This window comes from Poecilia mexicana, unplaced genomic scaffold, assembly GCF_051168715.1.
Source record: "Poecilia mexicana isolate PSO_F unplaced genomic scaffold, ASM5116871v1 scaffold_11, whole genome shotgun sequence".
NCBI lineage: Eukaryota > Metazoa > Chordata > Actinopteri > Cyprinodontiformes > Poeciliidae > Poecilia > Poecilia mexicana.
The window spans coordinates 26,814,437-26,822,143 of record NW_028263380.1 but is presented as its reverse complement, the minus strand read 5'-3'; positions in this window follow the sequence as shown (position 1 = coordinate 26,822,143).

Here is a 7,707-nt window from a genome sequence, read left to right as displayed (position 1 = left end):
TTTCAGTCAGCTGATGTAAACAAACGTCACATAAGCTTCAAAGGCTGACAAACAGATTCATTAACAAAAACACAGGAAGTCATCTGTAATGTCAGTCTGTCTTAGTTCAACAAACGGAGGGTTTGGTTCAGTCAGTCATAGTTTTCTCTGTTAATTATCGTATTTTTCATTTCAGTTAACCAAAATGTTTTCTCAGTTTCAGTTTTAGTAAATCTGTTACTTTTATTTGACTGTAATAACTTTGCAGAGTAAGAAGCTGAAGATGAAAAAGTTTTAAACATGATTCAAGGTTTCCATCATCAGTATTTCAAAACATATTCTAAGTTAATGTAAAAATAATCAGTCATGATCACAATCTCACTAAATGCTGCTTTTCTTAAGAAAATATGATAGTTTTTGATTAAATCCAATTTATTCTCAACATTTCACCGCCTCTAATTGCAGCAGATTATTTATTAAAATGATCTTTTTATAGTTAGTTTTTATTTACATAATTATTTCTGCAGTAGAGCAGAAATATTTCATATTTAAATGAAAAATTAGTTGCAAACATTTGCTGAAACTTTAACAGAGAAAAAGTTTAGATCAGAACCAGATCTGATTATTTTCTCCAGTAACTTAAAACACTTTTAACATGAACAGATTATCATGTCTAAGAGGTTCAAAGGAACTTCGAGATGCAAAGCCGCGTGGCAGGAAGACCAGCACTGCAGAGTGGTGGCAGCATGATGCTGTGGGAGCAGGGAAGCTGCTGCTGCTTTGTGTTGGTCCGTCTCATTAGATCCCAATAAAACACGTTGACCTTTGAACCTGATGGCGTTCAAGATCTTAAAGGGCATGAATAATTAGTTTCTGGGTGAGAACTCTGTGGCAGAATGGAGGTTCTGGACGACCCAAACGGGTCAAAGCACAAACTGGAAAAGATCTGACAAAAACAGGAGAAAACTGGGCGGCTGTCAGAGCCGAAGACGGACATGAGGGAGATTCTTCAGACGCTTGTTTTGCTTTGTGCTGACCTTTGACCTGTGTAGACCTCAGCCTGGGTCAAAGCAGAACATGATTCTTCGTTGTTTGGCTGATCACTGATTGGTAAAGATGATTGAAGAGCCGTAAAAAGTAACAAGTTTTTCTTCTACCTGAATGTTGTTCCACTCTTGAGTACAATTTCTGATTACTCTGAGCTCCTGTAACTTTATTCAGTGACCAAAGGACACACTTCAAACAGAAATGCACCAGAAACAGACATATAATTTATGTCAGAGTGAGACCTCTTGTTCATACTCCAGCTCTGGCCCAATGTTATCCGCCTTTTTTATTACTATTTCAGTTAAACATATTAATTAAGCTGTGATGGTGTTTTAGAGCCACTGTAGACAGAAAAAGAGTAAATCTTCATCAAAAGACCTAAAAAAAATTCTAGAAACATTCGGAAATTTCTGAGTTTGAAAATTTGTCAAGGAAAAAAAAAAAAGATTTTCAGATCAATTTCAGAAATTTTCTAGAAAAAATTTGGAAATTTCAGATTGAAAAGTTGAACATTTCATAGAAAAACTCAAATTATGAGATTTATTTCAGAAACTTTTGAGAAAAAACATGGAAATTTCTGTGTGAAAAATGTAACATTTTCAACTTTTGAAACTTTTTTTTCCAGGACAAATATACGGCTGTTGGCCTTAAAGCATTGCTACTTTGACTTTTTAGTTAATAATCTATGATTTCCTGCTTTCTGTTAAATTAAGTATTGACTATTTTCCTCACAATAAAAAAGTTTAATTTTTCTTTTCAGGCTTCGTTTTTCCCAGTTTGCCAAAAAATATGGCGGCTCGTCATCTTTCTGTCGTGTCTCACATGCAGGTGCTAGAACCGAACTTGGCACAGATAACTGTTGAATGAGTTTGTAGTTCTGACAGCAGGAAACCTGAAAAACAATTAAAAACAATGTGACACAGAACCAATTACCCAGAAAAACATTAGAGTGTTTCCTTCCACTAAATTAGGGGTGACAAAGCAACACAACACTGCAAAATATTAGCAAGAATTTTGGTCCATTTTCTAGTGGAAATGTCTTAGTTCACTCAAAATGAGACAAAAGTAACTTTTCAGCAAAGTGTAGGAGCTACTTTAGAGTCAATAATTCCTTAATTTTAATGAAAATGTTCCATTGACAGACTATTATAACATGAAAAATGTCTTATAAGTGGAATAATCTGCCAATGGAACTAGAACAATAAATCAATGTAATGAAATAATTTATTTAAAACAAGCTTCTATTTCTTGCTGTAAAGTTAGAAATACAGTAAGAATAAGTTAGTTTTATTTCCACTAGAAACTAGACCTAAATTACTTGCTAAGATTTAGTGTTTTTGCGGTGAAAGCTGTGGATAATCCTGTGAATTATCCTGAATGATCCGGTTTTCAGCCTTTTTTTGTTTCAGTAAAAATCTATTGCATTTGTTTTCTGCCTTTTTATTTTGACAGACTCATTTAAAGCCCAGTTTAACTTCTTATGTAACGAAAGTGTATTTGTGTGTAAGTGAAACGTTTCCTGGAGGAACCGGTCCAGTCCCGGTTGGGATTTGAACCCTCGACCTTGCTGCTGAGAGGCGCCGCTTCAAACTCCTTGAGCAGAAACTAAAATCTTTCAGTTTCGTCTTTTCCCAGGAAGTCGTGTGTTTACGGTACAGCTCTGTTGACTGTTCATTAGAGAACCTGCTGCATGAAGCTGGGCCGAACTGGACCCGGCTTGGGCTGGGGCCGGGTTGAACTGGACCCGGGGTGAACTGGACCCGGCTTGAGCTGGGGCCGGGCCGAACTGGACCCGGCTTGAGCTGGGGCCGGGCCGAACTGGACCCGGCTTGAGCTGGGGCCGGGCCGAACTGGACCCGGGGTGAACTGGGGCCGGGCCGAACTGGACCCGGGTTGAACTGGAGCCGGGTTGAGCTGGGGCCGGGCCAAACTGGACCCGGGCCGAACTGGAGCCGGGCCGAACTGGACCCGGGGTGAACTGGAGCCGGGTTGAGCTGGCCGGGCCAAACTGGACCCTGGGTGAGCTGGGGCCGGGCCGAACTTGACCCGGGTCGAATGGGGCCGGGTCGAACTGGACCCGGGTTCAACTGGGCCTCCATCGTCGATCTGAGGCCATCAGGGAGGCGAAGGCAGCATGGCTCAAGCATGGGTGTTCAAAGTGAGGTGCGGGGGCCATTTGCAGCACCTGGACTGATTTCTTTTTTGAGCCCCCCTGGACCAAAATTCAAGTAAATTATTTAGTAAATTATTAATTTAAAACTACGACTTTTAAATGATTCTGTTCACTACAACAGAAAGTGATCCTCTGGTGCCCTTATGTTGTCATGGTAACTAGTTGTTGACTTCTACTCTGCAGTTCATCCAGATCTGCTTTTAGTTTCTGTATTAAAACCTGGCTGTGGTTTCAGATGAACTCTGACCTAAATCCTGATTTTATTGCTGAGAACAAAGTAAATATTTTCTAGTTTTGTTCAACTGCTTTTCATTTAACAAGAAATCAATCAGCTTTATTTACCTTTAGGTAGATTTGATTACAGGGAGGCGAGTCAGCCTTCAAAGTGCTCAATATTTAAAATATATAAAAAGATCAAAATAAAATGTCTCAAATACAGCATCTTCATCAGGACAAGATAGAAAAAATAATAATTTCTTATTATTTGTTTAAAGCAGTTAATATGTAGTTTATTGAGGAGGTTAAAATATCTACATGTTTGGCGATTTTAGTTTTTAAAATCTAAAAGAGCACTTTTGTGCTGATAAAAAGTTTGGACCCTGAGGCAAGGAGAAAGCCTTTTCTGTGTAAAAACAAGATGGCTGCTGGAATGAGGTCAGCAAATTTGGACGAAGGACGAGATTTATGGGACAAAGTCCTGTGGACAGACGAGACCAGAGTGGAAATGTTGGACCAAGGATCATTTAAATGTGAACATCAGTAGCAGACTTCCTGTGTTTCTCTGAGTCCACATTTGGAGCTGAAGGTGGCTAGTTAAAGTAAAGCATTCAGGAACAAAGAAAACACGCATTGATTGGTTAAACAGTCGAACGCCGGCTGATGGATTCAGTTCAGTGACTCGGCGTTTAGTTCATCCTCAGCAACAAACAGTAAAACTCACAAACTTAATCTATGATACTGAAACGTCCAGGAATAAAAGCCTATTATTATTTACATATGAGTTTTTCCTTCCACTCAACTCTGGTTTAAAACCTCCTCTTCCAGACCAACAAAGGGAGATTTAATCTCTTCTGCTGTCTGTCTGTATGCTGCATCTACATCAAATATCTACACCAGAAATCCCCCACTAGGAGCATTCAGCTTCTATGCACCACAAATCTGGAATAAACTTCCAGAAAAGTGTAAAACAGCCGGAATATTGATTTCCTCTAAATCTAGATTAAAACCCAGCTGGTTGCTGATGAACTGTAATAAATGAAATATTGACCAACATGTTTATTGATGATTGTGAACATGGCACTCGTCAAAATGTAACGTTTGCTTCTGGTTTTCTCAGTTGTTGGTGTTTTCATGACTTTGTATTTTCGTGTTTTTATGATCTAAATCACTTATTGCTACACAAATAAACTTGATTGATTGATTGATTGACTGAAAAGTGATTTAATCAAATTTCTCTGTCCATCTCACACTGATTGACTCATTTTGCAAACTAAAATCAAATTACATGATTTTAGTTCAGCTTCCTTTAAAAATAAGACATTTAATTAGTTCCTATGTTTTCCTGCAGTTTGACGGTGCGGTTCCTGGCTGAGACGTGGCCTGTCCTGCGGAGCGGAGGGGGTTTCATTAGAGCGTCAGCATGACTAACGCCATGTGATGCAGGCAAGTCGCTCCGTGGTGTTGGATAAACAGCCTCAACGCCGCCACTGCTGATCCGGGTCCGAAGAGACACATCGGGTTCGACGGCTGACTGGCTCAGAATGAGCTCCATCATGCTGATTCACTGGACAGGAAACACCTGACCAAGATGGCTGCCGACTCCTGCCTGAGGGTCAGAAGGTCACCTGGAGAGCCTTCCAGCATTGACCTTTAACCTCTATCTGCATTCTGTGGATAAATCTTTACTTCTTGAAGAACAAAGATCGACTCAAAGTGTTGAACCCGATCCATCCCCAGATAGCACATGATGTTAAATCAACGTTGAAAAATAGTTAGAATCGTTGATTTTTGGTTGAAGACGACAAATGACGGTGGATCAACCATCAAACAACCATCCACCTCTAGCCAAGTAACCAATGTTGAAACTGTGTCATTGAATCAATGTTTTGTGGTTGAAATCTAATGACTGAAATGCTGATGTCTGATCAACATCTGATCAATATTGAATCAATGTCAGCTGTTTTGCCTCAGCCCTTCCCCTCCTCTCCTCCTCATCAGCGCTCTGGGTCAGAGCATTTTATTACTGAGCGGGGGTTATCACATTTAAATTAACCACTGCAGAGGATAGTGGGTGCTGATTCCTTTCTGTACATTTTCTTACTTGTTCATAACAATTCTCACTGACTGTGTGTGTGTGATATATTGACACAAAAACATCTACAACTTCTAAAAGGAGTGGAGCGGTCCACCCCCACCATTTACATGAGTGGGATGTCCCAAACACACAGCTGCTTCGCTGTTGGCTTGTTGGAAAATATGTTAATTCAATGTTGAATTATCATCACAAAGGTTGCATGTTTGGTTGAGGTCGACAACTGATGGTGGATCAACTATAAAACAACCATTCAATTCTAGCCAATTAACTAATGTTGAAACTGTGTCATTGAATCAATGTTGTTTTGTGGTTGACATCAAATAAATGAAATGCCAACGTCGAATCCAGTGTGTTTCAGCACTGGTCCTCCAGGCCCTACAAGTTTTAGGCATTTCCCTAATTCAACACACATGATATTAATTGACGTCTGATTAACGGGGTTTTGCTGAACTGAAAAAACGCAGGTCAGTTTGATTGACGTCAAGGTTTGGGGAAGAACTACCCAGATAGCACACGGTGTTAATTCAATGTTGAATTATGATCACAAAGGCTGCATGTATGGTTCAGGTCAACGACAGAAGCTGGATCAACCATCAAACAACCATTCAATTCTAGCCAATTAACATTCATTGATTGAAATGCCACATCGAATCCAGTGTTTTTCAGCACCGGCACCAGGCACACTGCCCTGCAAGTTTTAGCCATTTCCCTAATTCAGCACACATGATTTTAATTAACATTTGATTAACAAGGTTTTGCTGAACTGAAACATGCAGGTCAGTTTGCCTTGAGGATAAGGTTTGGGGAAAACTAGTAATCAAAGTGTTCAGGTGTTTTTTGCACCCCTCACCACCGCCTGCCATTCAAACGCCCAACCCCCTTCCCTCCACCCACCAAAAACACACACACACACCTCTTTCCCCCCACCTGGGCCCATCTACCCCTCAATCGGGTGAAACAACTTTAATTTTAAGTGAGGGTTTTTCATTTTTCACACTTTATTTTTTAAAAGATTGTTTTGGCTAGTGGCCTTCATTTGATAGTTAATTGACAGGAAAGTGGGTAATGAGAGAAGGGGGGTAATGCAGCAAAGGTTGCCAAGGTCAGGAATTGAACCTGTGACAGCTGCGTTGAGGACTGAGGCCTTGATTGTGGTTTGTGCTTAGCCCCTGTGCCACCACAGCACAACCCCTTTTAGGTGAGGGTTAATCACGTTTTAACTTAAGCACTATGTGTTGACAACACAGTTGTGATTCCGTTCTGTACCCAGATTCACTAGCGGAACAAGTCAGCGTTGGGCCGGGGGGCGGGGCTAATTACCGGACCCCTAACGAATCACCAGGCCCCTGACGTTTATCGCCTGCACTACCAGAAACTGTTGAGCGAGGGGCGGGGAGGTTGGTCTGCGTTTTTTGGTTGATCTTTACCCAGGAAACACATCGGCTAAACCGTGAGTGAAACGGTCACTGGGACTGACTAGTATATATTCCATTGAGGGAAAGTAACTTCAACATTAAATAGACCTTTCTCAACAGGCGGTAGACTTTCTCAGTCTATAATCAGATATTTAAGCCCCCCCCCCCATAGCTCTGCGCCTGCCCAGATTGCACATGATGGCAATTCAACATTGAATTAACATCTTTTGCCAACAAGCCAACAGCGAAGTGGCTGTGTGTTTGGGACATCCCACTCATGTAAACGGTGGGGGTGGACTGCTCCACTCCTTGTAGTAAGTTGTAGATGTTTTTGTGTCAATATATCACACACAAATGGTCAGTAGGACTTTGTTATGAAAAAGAAAGAAAATGTACAGAAATGAATCTTCACCAACTATCCTTTACAGAGGTTAATTTAGAATGTAATACCCCCCACTCACTAATAAAATGCTCTGACCCAGAGCTCTGATGAGGAGGAGAGGAGGGGAAGGGGTGTGGCAAAAGAGCTGACATTGATTCAACATTGATTCAACATTGATCAGTCGTTGATCAGACATTAGCATTTCATTCATTAGATTTCAACCACAAAACAACATTGACTCAATGACACAGTTTCAACATTGGTTACTTGGCTGGAGGTGGATGGTTGTTTGATGGTTGATCAACCGTCAGTTGTTGACCTCAACCAAAAATCAACCCTTCTGACTATAATTCAATGTTGATTTACCGTTGTGTGCAATCTGGGCAGTTTGTTGCAG